We start from the raw sequence: 17132 nt of genomic DNA, 5'->3' as shown, positions 1-17132 counted from the left end.
GATCGTTTACCAGTGTTTCCTATGGTTCATGAAGAACCTAGGACTCACTAACTACAAGAAAACTGAGGCCAGCGGGAGTCAGTATTGCAAGGAGTTACTAAGTGAGAGGACTGACTTTAGACCTTTGTTTCTTTTGGGCATGGTTGTTGGTCCTCTTTGGATTAGAAGGTGAACCCAAAGAAAAACATATAGGCATCCTCCTGGATATTAACCTCCAGCAGGCAATGAAAGGAGACAGAGACAGAGTCCCACATTGGAGCACCAGACTACAACCCCAGGGCCCAAATCAGGAGTAGAAGGAGAGAGAGCACGAGCAAGGAACTCAGGGCCATGAGGGGTGCACCCACACACTGAGACAATGGGGGATGTTCTTTCGGGAACTCACCAAGGCCAGCTGGCCTGGGTCTGAAAAAGCATGGGATAAAACTGGACTCGCTGAACATAGCGGACAATGAGGACTGCTGAGAAGTCAAGAACCATGGCACTGGGTTTTGATCCTACTGCACGTACTGGCTTTGTGGGAGCCTAGGCTGTTTGGATGCTCACCTTACTAGACCTGGAAGGAGGTGGGAGGTCCTTGGACTCCCCACAGGGCTGATGAGAGAGGGGGAGTTGATCGGGGGAGGGGGAGGGATATGGGAGATGGTGGCGGGGAAGAGACAGAAATCTTTAATAAATAAATAAATTTAAAAAAAATGTACTAAAGGGGGCTGGAGAGATGGCTCAGTGGTTGGGAGCATTGCCTGCTCTTCCAAAGGTCCTGAGTTCAATTCCCGGCAACCACATGGTGGCTCACAACCATCTATAAAGAGGTCTGGCGCTCTCTTCCGGCCTTCAGGCATACAGACAGAATATTGTATACATAATAAATAAATAAATATAAAAAAATGTACTAAAAAAAAGAAGAAAGTTTTGACAGCAGGGACGCCTGTCACCCAGGTTATTGACAGATGGCCGTCAATTGAGCAATCTTTGTGGATGCTTAGCCTTTACTGGGGCATTGGCGTCCTGGTGTTCTTTAACGTATTTGCATTGTTCTATCTGGCAGGGTTTTAGTATCTGTTACTTCCCCAGTATACAGGACAATTGGAGTTCAGAGTAATAGGCTTTGTTTAGTTTAACCTAGATGACATGACCTAGATGGACGGCACCAGTGTTCAGGTCCTGTGTATATGTGTTGTCTCTACGCACTCCTCCCTCTCTCCTGTTTGATGTTGTCATGGGGTTAGGGTCTTCTAGTAATTACCAGACTAGTGCTATCTCTCATCTGATGACACCGAAGTACAATCCGGAAAGGGCCTCTGGTAAGATGGACTGAAAATAAATGTTATATTTATCTTTTAAGATGACTACAGGAACCCTTCTTAGGAAACTGCCTTCTGGTAGGGGCAGATCCTACTGAGTTTATGCCTGTTGTCTGTCTCCTCAGCTTCTTGAATAGTGGAGTAGGATACAGGTGAAGAGCTTTCATACCATCTTTTCCATTTCCTGGGAAATGTATAATAAACATGCCTATGCAAGATGCAAGAAGTAGGTAAGTAGGGATCAGGCAGTAGGATAGAGATCCTCTCTTATCTTACAAAAACATCTACTCAGAATCCTGAGGAAGATATTCCACAGAGACCTCTGGCTTACTGACAGAAAACACTTTTGTTTTCACAGTTTCTCCTTTTCCCCATAAAGAGAGTTTTCTTGTTGCCCCTGGAATGGACCTTAGAACAGACAAGTTAGTTTGGCATTGGCAAAAAGGGAACCCCAGGCTCTACTTAGAAGCCAGTGCACTTTACTTGAGACCCCAACAGTAGCTCCTGACACTTCTTTCATTCTGAGGCTCAGACCTGTACTGATTGTATAGTTGTATTTCAGCAGCATGATGCGTGCCTACTTCCTCCACACAGACTATATTGAGTTGCCATTGTTTGTTTGTTTGTTTGTTTGTTTTTCTCCCCTAAAACAGCTGTTTGTGCTGCCTTGGGGGAATGTTGCACAGAATACAGCCTGAATATTTTAAACATTGCTCTTGTTCACAGTTTGAAGTGCTGGCAGTGTGGTAGACGCCATATGGAGCTCTGACACCCCCTCATCTTCTATTCTTTCCCATCTATACCCCCTCCCCCGGTCTTCTTAGGAGACTTTTCGGGCATGACCAATGGAGAGAAGCACTGGAAGCTGCTAGTGAGTCACTTTCAGCCTGCTCTCCCATGCTTTAGTCTGGCTTTTCTGGACTCTTCACAGACCTCTGACCACGCTAAGCTGCTTCACATCTTCCAGAGTTTATTCAAGCTGTTGCCTCCACCTGGCATGCCTTCCTGCTGACCCCATTGTCTTCCTGGAAATACTAATCCATCTGTCAATGATGAGTGATAAAACCATTTCTTATTTGTTATATGTGAGTCAGCTAACTTTGTTCTTCGTTTTCTCTCAGTGTGCAGACTACATACATTTTTGCACAGAGGTCCTTAACTATATTCCTTCTCTTGGTCATTTATTTGCACATAGTAGTGGTTCAGCTACTGTAAGATGAAAAAGACAAATGTAGTAGTGATTTTAAAATATTTGGCTGTGGCTGAGTACTAATTAGGAAGTATGTTAATCATTTTCATCTGTTTTTTGTTTAATACTCAGTTTTAAGGGGTGTCCTCATGTTTTCACTTTCCTGAATGGCCCTGACACAGCACCCATCATATTTATCCTATAATCTTGCTTCATTTCCTTCATAGCACTTTCTGTCAGCTTAATTAGTTTGCTTATTGTCGCCTCATTGGACATGATACCCAAGAAAGCCAAAACCTTGTCTGTCTTTCTTGATGCTGTTCAAGCACCTATTAAAGGGCTTAATATATTGCAAATTTTCAATAAATATTTTTACTGAAAGAGTGCATGATTTGAAAAAATAAAAAATAGAGTGAATTATTTGATGATGCTTTATCCTACAGATCACTAAAACAATGGATAATAAGATTAAATAGCTTTGTTAAAGGCACACAATTCAGGTGACAATCCTGGTCAGGAGTCTTGGTCATATTCTTACACAGGTAATGTTAGCATCTTGTACTACCTTCCTTAAGGGAAGATAAATAGTTTATAGCAATAGGAGAAAGTCTTACTTTTTATTGGATGTAGTTTTCTGCCTTGAAGGTCCACCTTCTCCACCCTTCACCTCAGCAGCTAATGCAGGTGTGCTACAAGGATCATGTGTCCTAAGTGCCAGGCGTGCTAGTGAACACTGGGGAATGGAGACCGCAGACATTCTCTGAGAAGCATTTACAGTGTGGTTAGGACGTGTTGAACCCGTAAGCCCCCTAGAGGCTGCAAGGACAAAGCAGGACTTTTTCCAGACTACCTTCACTGGTTCCTTGAGGTAGGCCAGGGCACACGCTGGTCTGAACTTAATTTAGATTCCATTTTCCAGAGAGGAAGAAAAAGAAATGAGCTGAAAGCCTTAATGTACTACTGTGGAACTGAATAAAAAGCAAGCCTGGTGCTTCTGACCTGGCCGGACAGAACTGAAATTGACCTGGAGGGACTCTGCTCTAAGTATCCTGAGTGATTCTGCTGCTCAGCTGTCTTGGTTGTGGTGGTGGTGGAGATTTGGCATGACTGCTGGAAGCTGACAGGAAAGGCTGTCTATCAGCAAGATTATAACAAGAAAGCTGAGAGACAAACCATAGTTGTAAAAACTAAAAGGGGAAAAAAATCTCGTTGCCCTCCCTCCTGCTTTTGACAAGGCTATTGGAGATGCTCCATGACATGAGGAACTTTTCTAGCAATTGTAATCACAGTGGAGTTTTAGTCTTCCAAAGCCTGGGAAAATCTTTAGCTGCAAACTAGTTGGGTAGATGCTGGGAGATTGACTTCACAAGCCTCCTAGTAGATTGCCTTGCCGTCATTGAGTTTCCTGCACAGGGTGAAAAACAAGGGACAGGCCTTGATTGTAGTTGCAGCTCTGTCTAGCTCTGGGACTTGGGATGACACTTTCTTACTCTGCTCTTCATTTTCTTCATCTGTAAAATAGATTGTCAGTGCTGTTACACAGTTATTTTGAAAACCTAACATCAAAATGTTGGCAAAGTGATTATTTCAGAATCTAACAAATAATCACATCATTCCTATAGTGAGTGCTTTTTATATGTCTTCTTAAACCAATGTGTGCGAGATAAGGATCTTGAAGATTAGTGTGTGGTTTTTCTACTACTAGTCACAACCACAGTTCCAGTGCATGTAGGTTTCAGAAGTTCATGCCATTCCCGTTTAGTTCTGCTGCTTATAGGTAGTGCTTCAGTACTATGCTTGCCTGTCTGCCTGCTGGCCATGATTCTCACCATGGTGGTCATAAACTTTAACCCTCCAAAATTGTAAGCCCCCTAAATGCTTTCTTCTGTAAGTTGCCTTGGTCATGCTATTTTATCACAGCAGTAGAAAAGTAACTAAGACAGTCCTCAGTGATAAGAGTTTTACCAATCCATTGTCCAGACCTGCCCTTTACCAGCAAAACTGTGTTTTATAAAAGCAATCATTGTTTATCATACAGCGTTTTGATCCACATTTGATGTTGGAGTGGTTATATACACCTCATTATTCGAGTGACAATTAGAAAAGAAAATGGGCTCTTTGTTTACCTGTAGTGACAAACTATTAACAACATGTGAGATTCTTAGACAATGTCTCTAGGACCAACAAGTGACCCATAGTCTGCTAGGGAGTTTCTCAGAACATTCATACTTTATAGGGTCATTTTGATCATTATGTATTCATTTGTAACTCCAAAATACGTGTGTGCCATATATTATACCATGTGAGTGAATGTATACTCTTTGTGTGTGTGCGTGTACTGTATCTATAGTGATATATTCTAGAGAAAGAATATATATATTAATGTGATATATACATATATCTATACACACACACATATATAACACCTTTTAGCAACTCTTTAAAGAAACTAGTTACTAATTTGTTCTCCTTTTTCAATTAAAAGCACAGAATTCAAAAGCCTTTTGTGCTAAATGGTAGAAATGTGACTCAAAACCAGATGTTTTGTTAATTCCAAACAAAGATGGAAGGAGAAAGACCACTTACCCAAATCATCATGGCCAAATTAATTAAAGAAAGCAATTAATTATAGTAAGGTTTTTATTCATGTACATGGGCTGCCTCTTTCTAAGGCAGGGTTCAAGAGGTCAGCATTGGGTGTGAGGAAGACAAGACTTAGACATAGGGGGTTTCCAAATGGATGATTTGGTGGGCAAAACAGGCAGGGTTACAGGTACATAAGCATAACAATTGGTCCTAACGACCTCCTGAAACAAAGACATGATTACAAGGTGGGCATAACAGGTAGTCACTGGTTGGTCATATAATCCTTTGAAATAAAGGTTTACAAGGTTGTTATAAACAATTTTTTGAAACAGTGACTGTCATGAGCATGCAGTGTAGAACCATTTGTAGTTAGGTTACAGGTAAGACATAGCCCAATCCTTGAAAAACAGACGTTTAATCATAAATAGGGATGAGCATGGTTTGTCTTTACTATAAGATGGCTTTAAGATGGGGGCAGGATGGTTCTTCAGTTTAACTCCTAAGTGAGCATTCATAATTCTTAGCCACAAGAGAAGTAGCATTAGTTTTTTAAGAGTTGTAGTTCTTCTAACTTATAATGGTCTTCATATTTCACACCTTATCCCACAGTCATCATGAGACTCTAGCTATTGAAATAATGTGAACACACACACATACCTTTTCATATAGAGATGAGATTAGTGTCAAGTACATTTATTTATTGATCCTTTTCCCCTCTCTCTTGGTTACTTGCAAGATCTTGCAGCTTGGGGCACCAGATTTGAAGCCCCAGATATTATTTAATTTTATGTCTAAGATGTTTTTTCTTTTTTTAAGGAAACTGCTTGAGTGATTTGGTTTCTATTATTCATATACCAAGAGAAGATGAGGAAACTAGGTCAGGTGATTTCCTGAAGGTATGGGAAACAGGGAAGGCAAACCTTTAGGCTATTTTCTCCTTCTCCTCCTTCTCATTCTCCTTCTCCTCCCCCTAGAGTTGCATGGGCCCTAATAGAGGGTGTGAAAGGTTCCTTTCAGTTCTCTCTGCAGGAGATCAGTAGGGATGTGAGATTGGGAAGTGTTGGGAAGGAAGGAAGGTTGCAAACAGCCAATATAATGGCAGAAAAAAAGGAAAACCTAACTGCTCTCCTGGCATTTGCCTCTTAGAGACACATGCACACACAGGCGACACTCTTATTTCTGCGCTAGTTCAGTTTCCTGCGTACACTTTGAAACCATCCTATTTGTGGCAGAGGTGTAGGGAAAATGGACATCTCATCTCTGTATAAGTAATGGTTATAAATCAGCACACAACTATTTTTTCCATACATTTTAACAATAAGGTATCAAGAGCCTTTAGAAACATATATCCTTGTCTTGTTGGAGAAATGACTGATTCTAAGATGTGGGGAAAACATAAGACAAGCCTGGAGGACCTTGTAATACCTTAAAGAGAGAAAGAGCTCAAAAGCAAGCCAAAAAAATTCACATTGGTGAAGAAATGTCAAGGGAACTAACTAAAAGTACTCCAAAGGCCAAAGCTGAACAGCAGAATAATTTTAGATTATAACCCCAAGTATAAAATTAATGCCCAGGAGTCTATACTGGTTAAATGACTGAATAGGTGAGTAAAGGAAGAAGAAACAAATCTTATGTTCAAAAATATTTCAGATGATTTATGTATATACTCTTCAAGGAGAAAGGGAGCAAGTTTGGGCTATTCATCGTAACTTTCTTCGAAACAGTACACTATGTGAAATGGGAAAAGAGTAAGTACTCTGAAAAATTTGACAATTTGTAATGATGCTGGTGATCATGATCAGTTTTTTTTCTTTTTTTTTCCTTTTTTTTTATTGAGAAAAGGAGAAAAAAAAACAAGTTTCCACCTCCTCCCAGCCTCCCATTTCCCTCCCCCTCCTCCCACCCTTCTCCCCCTCCTCCCACCCTTCTCCCCCTCCCCCCACTCCTTTCCCCCTCCCTCTCCAGTCCAAAGAGCAGTCAGGGTTTTCTGCCCTGTGGTAAGTCCTAGGTCCTCTCCCCTCCGTCCATATCTAGGAAGGTGAACATCCAAACTGGCTAGGCTCCCACAGAGCCAGCACATTACATAGGATCAAAACCCCGTGCCATTGTCCTTTGCGTCTCATCAGCCCTCATTGTTCGCCATATTCAGAGAGTCCAGTTTTATCCCATGCTTTTTCAGTCACAGTCCAGCTGGCCTTGGTGAGCTCCCAATAGATCAGCTCCACTGTCTCAGTGGTTGGTTTCTAGCCATAAATAAGGGTCACGGAGTCTACAATAGGTGAATCTAAAGAAGCTAAGTAAGAAGGGGAACCCAAGGAAAAACATATAGTTATCCTCTTGGCTAAGGGAAGTAGACAAAATTGCCGGGGAGAAAATTGGGAACCTGAAATGACCCTATCCTAGAGCAATACTGACGAATATCTTGCATATCATCATAGAACCTTCATCTGGTGATGGATGGAGATAGAGACAGAGACCCACACTGGAGCACTGGACTGAGCTCCCAAGGTCCCAATGAGGAGCAGAAGGAGGGAGAACATGAGCAAAGAAGTCGGGACCACGAGGGGTCATGATCAGTTTTAACAGTGTGACGTTATATTGAACTTAAACCCTTGATAGCACATGGTTGCACTTTAGCTCTGTAATCTTCCTTCCAAACCCTGTAACCATGAGCAAGACATTTAACAAATCCCAACTTAAGAATGTCTTACAGAATATCTAAGCAGTACTATATCATCAAGAGTAGCTATAGCAATAACCAGAACCCCCGGGAATGGAGACCATTAAATGTGGTTCCCTAGCACAGTAAATGACAACAAGTAAAGAATCATTTCTTGTTGACAATAGGGAGAACCAAGCATAATTTCTTTTGTTAATCTAGAGTTTTCTAAAATTTAAAATTATTTTAAGAGTACAAATAATACCTTTTGATCCAGGAGTTTCCCTTCTGACATTTTTCTTTGGAAATTATTAAGGATGATTCATCTGCATTGATGTATGTCACAGAAATATGGGAAATAGTGAAAAGGTAGAAATCCTTCAAGTATCCAATATTTGGTATTCTAATTATATGTGATTCAATCATGACTCATTATCTTAAAGAAATACATTTCTTGATGAGGAAAAATGTTCATGACTGACTTGAATGGAAAAAGTAGGTTACAAATGAGCTTAGGAAGTATGAGCCAATTTTATGAAAGCTAGGTATGTATTTTGTACATGCATAGAAAAGATAGGTGCAAATACATTTCAGTGCGTTCGTGGGGATTATCCCTGGTGTATGGTTCTATAGAAAGTTTTCTTTTTCATAGAAGTAGTACCCATTTAGTATAGAAAGTAAAAGATATTCAAAAATTATATTTTGATTTTTATTTCTTATTACTTTTTTCCTTTTTTTTTTTCCTTTTCTTTTCTTGGGGGGGGGGGCGGCTAGAAGTAACCAGTTCTTAATCTGGCAACAACAAAGGATTCGGTTCTTTTTTTTTTAATATTTATTTATTTATTATGTATATATTATTCTGTCTGTGTGTATGTCTGCAGACCAGAAGAGGGCACCAGAACTCATTACAGATGGTTGTGAGCCACCATGTGGTTGCTGGGAATTGAACTCAGGACCTCTGGAAGAACAGTCAGTGCTCTTAACCTCTCAGCCAGCTCTCCAGCCCGAGACAGTGACTCTTTGGAAGAGCAGGCAGTGCTCTTAACCACTGAACCATCTCTCCAGCCCCCCCAAGGATTCAGTTCTTAAGAAGGGAGTTTTAAAGTAGATGTGGTATTGGCGGGCTAAGGAGCCTGTCTGTTACTTCCATTCATTTACCTCCCTGTAGCAGGACACTGGCTGAAAAGCTTGTAATCTTCCAGAGAAGCAGGACTTTGTGCACACTTGTAAGTGTGAGGAACATCACCTTCTATGTTCATAGTGATCAAACCTGACACTTGCTCAGAAGCTACACTCGGGCTCTAAATAGATCTGAGACCAAATGGCAGCTGTGGGACTGCGAGACAAACTGGGTCTATATTTCTTTTTTTTCTTTTTTTGGGGGGGGGCGTCTATATTTCTATAGGCCTCCTTACCTGGCTTTTCTTTTATATATTAGAAAAGCAATGCACACTTTTATTCCATCACAAAACTTGATGGTGGGCATTATTGTCCCATTTTTTAAATGTTAAAAATATCTCAAAAATCATAAATCACCACTACTTATTATAAGGCTGGGAAACAAGAAGTTAAACTCGCCTCTTTCCTGAGTTTGATGTGATTCCTGAAGTTGATTATTTCACCTAGATCTGTCATTTACAAGCTGTGAACCTTGTACAAATAAATTATGTAACATCCTTGAACCTCAGTTTTCTCTTCTGTAAAATAGAGACGATACCTACCAGAATCTATAATAGAATATCAATTCTTTTGGTTGGTTGGTTGGTTGGTTGGTTGGTTGGTTGGTTGGTTGGTTGGCTTGGTTTGTTTTTCGAGACAGGGTTTCTCTGTAGCTTTTTGGAGCCGGTCCTGGAACTTGCTCCGTAGACAAAGCTGGCCTCAAACTTTTAAGAGATCCACCTGTCTCTGCCTCCTGAGTGCTAAGGTTAAAAGCTTGTACTACTACCGCCTGGCACCAATTCTTTTTTTTAAAGATTTATTGCCTTGCCGGGCGGTGGTGGCACATGCCTTTAATCCCAGCACTTGGGAGGCAGAGGCAGGCGGATCTCTGTGAGTTCGAGGCCAGCCTGGTCTACAAGAGCTAGTTCCAGGACAGGCTCCAAAACCACAGAGAAACCCTGTCTCGAAAAAAAAAAAAAAAACAAAAAAAGATTTATTGCCTTTTATTTTCTTTGTGTGCATGTTTTGCCTGCATGTTTTTCTGTGTACTGCCTGGTAGTTTCAGAGGCCAGGAAAGGGTATTGGACCCTTTGGAACTGAAATTATAAATTGTTATGAGCCACCATGTGGATTATTGAGTCCTGGAGGAGCAGCCAATGCTCTTAACTACTGAGCCATCTCTCCAGCCACAGCACATCAATTCTTACCTGCAGAATGGAGATCCAGTGCTAGAAGTTACTGTTATAAATGCTATGAATATAAATTGCTTATGGGCCATTAAGTCAGGCTTTTGTAAATCATGGTAGTTATCAAAGGAGAGAAGACTTAAAATATAAATCATGATGTAGTCTAGAGAAGGAAGAGCCCTTTTCCTTGTCTTTACCATGACTTGCAAAAGAAGATGAGTGAGGCTGAAGCAAAGCCTTACTTTCTTTTTTAATATATATGTGTATATATATGTGTGTGTGTGTATATACATGTATTTTTTTATTGATTTTTTTTATTGAGTTCTACATTTTTCTCTGCTCCCCTCCCTGCCTTTCCCCTCCCCTTCAACGCTCTCCCAAGGCCCCCATGTTCCCAATTTACTCAGGAGATCTTGTCTTTTTCTATTTCCCATGTAGATTACATCCATATATATATCTCTCTTAGGGTCCTCATTGTTATTTGGTTCTCTGGGATTGTGATTTGTGGGCTGGTTTTCTTTGCTTTATGTTTAAAAACCACTTATGAGTGAGTACATACCTGTCTTTCTGGGTTACCTCACTCAAAATGATGTTTTCTGGCTCCATTCATTTGCTTGCAAATTTCAAAATGCCATTATTTTTTCTGCTGAGTAGTACTCCCTTGTGTAAATGTACCACATTTTCCTTATCCATTTTTTGGTTGAGGGGCATTTAGATTGTTTCCAGGTTCTGGCTATGACAAACAATGCTGCTATGAACATAGTTGAGCACATGTCCTTGTGACCCGGTTGAGCATCCTTTGGATATATACTCAAAAGTGGTTGCTGGGTCTTGAGAAAGGTTGTTTCCTAATTTTCTAAGAAATCACCACACTAATATCCAAAGGGGCCGTACCAGCTCACACTCTCACCAGCGATGCAGGAGTGTTCCCTTTACCCCACAACCTCTCCAGCATAAGTTGTCATCAGTGTTTTTGATCTTGGCCATTCTTACAGGTGTAAGATGGAATCTCAGAGTTGTTTGGATTTGCATTTCTCTGATGACTAAGGATGTTGAACATTTCCATAAGTGTCTTTCAGCCATTTTAGATTTTCTGTTGAGAGTTCTCTGTTTAGGTCTGTACTCTATTTTTTTTATTGGATTATGTGTTCTTTTGATGACCGGTTTCTTGAGTTCTTTGTATATTTTGGAGATCAGACCTCTGTCTGAGGTGGGGTTGGTGAAGATCTTTTCCCATTCTGTAGGCTGTCTTTTTGTCTTGTTGGCTGTGTCCTTGGTTTTACAGAAGCTTTTCAGTTTCAGGAGGCCCCATTTATTAATTGTTTCTCTCAGTGTCTGTGCTACTGGGGTTATATTTAGGAAGTGGTCTTTAGTGCCAATGTGTTCAAGTGTATTTCCTACTTTCTCTTCTATGAGGTTCAGTGTGGCTGGCTTTATGTTGAGGTCTTTGATCCATTTGGACTTGAGTTTTGTGCATGGTGATAGTTATGGGTCTATTTTCATTCTTCATGTTGACATCCAGTTATGCCAGCACCATTTGTTAAATATGCTTTCTTTTTTCCATTTGATATTTTTCGCTTGTCAAAAATCAGGTGTTTGAAAGTGTATGGATTAATATCTGGGTCTTCTATTTGGTTCCATTGGTCCTCCTATCTGTTTTTATGCCAATACCAGGCTGTTTTCAGTACAGTAGCTCTGTAGTAGAGTTTGAAGTCAGGGATTGTGATGCTTCCAGAAGTTCCTTTATTGGACAGGATTGTTTTGGGTATCCTGGAATTTTTGCTTTTCCATATGAACTTGAGTGCTATTCTTTTGAGGTCTGTGAAGAATTTTGCTGGGATTTTGATAGACATTGTATAGAATATGTAGATTGCTTTTGGTAAGATTGCCATTTTTACTATGTTAATTCTACCTACCCATGAGCATGGGACATCTTTCCACTTTCTGGTGTCTTCTTTAGTTTCTTTCTTCAAAGATTTAAAGTTCTTGTCATACAAGTCTTCCACTTGTTTGGTTAGAGTTACTCCAAGATATTTTATGTTATTTGTGGCTATGGTGAAGGGTGATGTTTCTCTGATTTCTTTCTCAGCCCATTTATCATCTGTGTACAGGAGGGCTACTGATTTTTTTTTTTTTTTAGTTAATCTTGTATCCTGATACATTACTGAAAGTATTTATGAGTTAGAAGTTCCTTGGTAGAATTTTTTGGGTTGCTTATATAAACTATCGTATCAGCAAATAGGGAGAGTTTGATTACTTTTCCGATTTGTATCCCTTTGATATCTTTTTGTTGTCTTATAGCTCTAGCTAGGCCCACAAGAACTATATTGAATAGATATGGAGAGAGTGGACAACCTTGTCTTGTTCCTGATTTCAGTGGGATCACTGTCAGTTTCTCTCCATTTAGTTTGATGTTGGCAGTCGAAAGCCTTACTTTCTAAAGAACCATCAGAGAAGTAGAAATCATGAAGCTTTTGCTGAGATCAGAGCTTATTCTTCAGGCTGTTCTAGGTACTGATCAACCCAGTGTTTGGGCCCAGCTAGGAAAACAGATGGTAGAACTTGACCAGCCTTCAGGATGGATAGAAAAGGTGGAAAGGGGAGGGGCATGAGAGTAGAAAAGCCCTACAAATAAGAGCCAGTTAATTAACTCAAAAGGGCTTAATTTGGAGAGGAGCTTAGCTTTATCTGTTTTGGAGTTTTCCTAAATTATATTTATCACTCAGGCTATTCCACTTTCTCAAATGAGAAAATGTTCCAGAATCACATAGCAGAACCTGAACTTGAATGCCAGTCTTCTCGTACACTTTTTAGACCCATGACATTTAAGAACATTTTGCTTTCTTTTATATTTATACCTAACCTGCTCCCCAGGTTAAGACTAGTAAGTTCCCATACTTAACAGCACAACAGCTCCAGTTCCTTTCTGCCCAGGCTGTAGGGGCAAGTGAGGCATGGAGGAAAGCTCCTGGATCAGAGTGTGTGGTCCATCCCGCCCCACTCCTGCCCCCACACACAGCTGACATACTTACTAGAACTACTGAAGTACTGAAAGCTCAGGGCTTCCCAGTTAGATTTTTGTGCAGTGCCTATGTGGTCTAATTTTAAAAAATACTAAATCTAGCCTTCTTCCTTCCTTTTCCCTCCTCAGTGTTAATATCTCTTAATTTCTCTATTCTCTTGAGTTGAATAATTCTTTTAGAGCAATGGTTAATTAGTAATTGGCCGTGAACTCAGTGGTGATGAACAAGCAGTACCAATCACAATGCATTATCTGCATAGGGACAGAAACTATGACGTTTGTGATCTCAGAGTGCCTACCATACACATACTAACTTCCTCTCAAACCCCTTCAACTCTGAGGACAAGCTGCAAAGCTGAGCCACCTGTCTGTATGGATTTGTCAGGATTATCTCCTGCATGGCAATCTTCTTTCAGTAGGTGGTTGGGGTTGAGTGTGACTGGGCCTTGTATCTTCTCCCAGCTTACATTTATAGGTGCCACAGCAAATAGCAGGGCTATCTCAGTATGCCCAAGTCTTAGAAGAGGACACAGCATTCATTATACTACCTGGGACTCCTTGGCCCCATTCTGTTCCCACAGACCCTGACCCTAGACAGAAGCTGCTAAATCTCACACCACCATCCCATTTGGAATTTAGGTGCTCCTAGTTCCTTTAGTTAAATGTTCTGGTCTTGCATCCCTTAAATATAGGAAAAAATGTGTGCCTCCTTCCCCTCCTTTAAGTTAATTCCTTAAGTTTTGGGTCAAGTATAGCTAATTAGAAAGGATGTGACTGCTCGTTATCATGTAGTGTCCATCTCATTTTATGTATGCTTTTGCCAAAACTGGCATCACAAACTTATTAAATTTACAGACAATATTCACTATATAATCTAATTGACAGATCCATTTCTTACACCCAAATTAGCCAGCCAAATCACACTCACTTTCTGTTAGATTTGATTTCATTTATATCCAATTCAAATAAACATACTAGTACTTTGTGACAGCGGTCTTCTGAGTTTAAATCTTAGTGAAACATAGAGATAAGCTATTGCCTTTTATAGATGTAATAGAGAATAATGTCTTACTATTTCTTACCCTGCTTTCATGGGATCTCTTTAAAACCTCTGCAATGCAGTGTGTAGATAGGTGTGTATATCTTTCCTCAAGTGGGAGTGAGAAGATTTTGAAAATGGACCTGGCTACAAAGAAAACCTGTACCCCATGTTCTTGAGATTATCACTTTTAGGAAAGAAGATACATAGAAATTAAAGACTTGCAAATTGTTCTAATGCTTATCCCTACGCAAGTCATCCCTGCAAAGTCGTTATATACACCAGGGAATGTTCACTACAGCTTTAAGACTACTATTTCTAAATCAGCTACCTTCAATCCAGACCAGTCAATGAGCAGAAGCCTCCTAACTAATCCACGGTACTCAGTGCCCTACTATTACCAGCATTGACAAGGAACAATTTTTCTAGAAACCTGCTTAGAATGGTCAGAGCCATGAAACTTTATGTTCAATCCCTGTATTTCCTTCGCTTTGAAGTTGTCATTCAGTAAAAAGATATGTAAACCTATCCAGGAAGATGGTTCAATGCATGAGGACCAGCAAATGCAGGGGGACCTAAATTCGAACACTCAGAGCTCACATAAAAACTGTGTTGATATTTCATGTCTATCGCCCAAGTATTGGGGGATGAGTGGTGACAGGCAGATGTCATAGGCTTGCTGACATTTATTCTAGTTGAAATGGTAAGCTTTGGGTTCCGTGTAAGACTGTCTCAAAAATAAAGTGGAGATTTATAGAGGTAGACACCCGACATCAACCTCTGGCCTCCATGATTACACAGAAACACACACAGAGGCATACACACACCCCACATACACATTTTTAAAAACTGTTTTCATCTCAACTATCTGAAGGAAATTTAGAAATAACATGTTTAATCTAAAATATAATTGTTTCAGGTGCCAAAACAAAGGTATTGAGGGAACGTTAGAAGAAGACAAATTTTGAATTTTCATTTTTAAAAGAAGGGTACAACTCCTTTAATCATGTATATATAAAAAGTATGTCTGTAACACTGCAAGATATGTAGCACTAGCCTGCGAAAGTGAGATTCACTAAGAATTTAACCCTCAACAGTTCCATGACCTTGGGTCATTGTTTAATGGTACCCACTTCTTAAAGACCTCAGTAGAATGAAGAGAATGGCTGTCTGCCTGATGCCCCTCATTCATTAGAAATTGATACATTAAACAGACACCTTAAAAGATCTCTGTAACCTGCAATCCCCAGTCCAGTTGTAGATCTCTGTATGACAAGTAGGTGTTTCTGTGGAAGCAGATGGGTACCTGGAGAGGAACCACGGAGATTTTAAGGCATTTCAGATAAGGTCGTTTGAACCAAATGCTCATGTAATAAGTGAAAGCAGAATGGAAAAGAAAGGAGATGCCTCTCACGATGAGTAACCCACCAGAAGAGACCTCATATACCAACTGGGTACCTGTGCTACACATTTCTTTTTATTATTATCATGAGAAACAGGTTGTTTTATGAAAATATGCTTTTTTTTCTTTAAAAACAAACAAAATATCTCCTGAGCCCCCATCACACCAGAGCTGTGGCATCTGTGTGGGTAACTACTGTGTCCTTCTGACATCCAGCCTAACACACAGAAGACAATCAGTAAATATTTAGCAGTTGAAGAAATCAATAAATGGTCTATCAGAATCACAGAGTCTCCTGCTCTAAACAGTGAGAGAATCTTATCTTTCAGGCCCAGGAACAGATCTCTCTTGGGGTAATGAGAATAGATTTTGTCAATAAAAACCTTTTCCCTGAACTACTCCAAGTTTTATACAGTTTTATAGTAAAAACCTGAACACTGATCCAGGCGGTGGTGCACACCTTTAATCCCGGCACTTGAGAGGCAGAGGCAGGTGGATCTCGGAGTTCAAGGCCAGCCTGGTCTAGATGTTTCAGGATAGCCAGGGCTACACAGAGAAACCCTGTATCAAACTGAAAAGAAATTGCGTATGATTTGATATTCTCAGTTTGAGGTTGGGGTTGTTGACGTCTTTGAAGCTATGATGAAAATTATGGCCTTTCTCAGACAAAGGGACACATAGACAAAACTCTGAATGAATTTCAGTAGGTTCATGAGTGCTTTATCTCAAGAACGCTGGAAAGTGAACTGCAGCTTAAGGAAAGGGCACAGTCACCATCAGTCCTCTCATATTAGAAGGAAGGCTGGCAGAGAAACAAAAAGAGCTTGCTCTCAATACAAGGGGGAAAATATGGGGCCAGTTTTATCTGTGCTTTGATTCTGGCTACAGTCTTTTCATAAAAGACCCTTTGTTCCCTTTGGGACAGATGCCACCAAATACTGCTCTAATGGCAGTCCTCTGGTCAGCCCTGCCTACACGCACCCTTTATCTCATGACTGGACAGCCAGTAGGAAACAAGTAGGGCAGAATTCTGATGTGGCGTGTTACTGCCTTGACTCTTCCGGCTTCTAGAGCAGACTCCCCTTAATATGTAGGCCCATGTCTTAAATGTTTGTACCTTGGAAGTACTAGAACCCCACTGCTAGAATATTTTCTCTCAACTCTTTCTCCAGATGGAAACAAAGAGCACAGATTTATGTAGACAAAGGTAATCCTTTCTGAGAACTTTCTAGGTCATAGCTGGAAGCTAATACATTATAAACCATTTCTGTCTCTACCAGCTTGAAACCTTGGACTTCCAGCCAAAATTAAACCTTGATCTCAAAGAACTCTAGGTTCTTAATCTCACCAAGCTTCACTTTCTGAGCAATATAGAAAATAATAATTCCAATATCCTGGGATTGTAGTGAGGAGTAATAGAAAGACTGGGTGAACAGCCAAGTTCCGGGTCATGATATTTCTGTGTTCAGGTTCAGTAGCAGAAGATCAAGTTGTCTCTTGTCTGTGTTTGAATCGGTGACCTCTAGAAGTGAATGAAGAGTACCAAGGCAGGTCTGCTGCTTTTGCCTTTCTGTAAGGGTGCTCAC

The 17132-nt window shown here is 40.4% G+C and overlaps 1 protein-coding gene across 1 annotated transcript in view; it reads left to right on the top strand.

Annotated features, from left to right (window-relative positions):
* Positions 1–17132, top strand: part of Trim44 (tripartite motif containing 44) — a 101921-nt gene that overhangs the window by 79529 nt on the left and 5260 nt on the right. The gene's annotated exons all lie outside the window — the stretch shown is intronic.

Source organism: Microtus pennsylvanicus, chromosome 2 (assembly GCF_037038515.1).
Source record: "Microtus pennsylvanicus isolate mMicPen1 chromosome 2, mMicPen1.hap1, whole genome shotgun sequence".
NCBI lineage: Eukaryota > Metazoa > Chordata > Mammalia > Rodentia > Cricetidae > Microtus > Microtus pennsylvanicus.
This window is presented reverse-complemented; position numbering and strand designations above follow the sequence as displayed.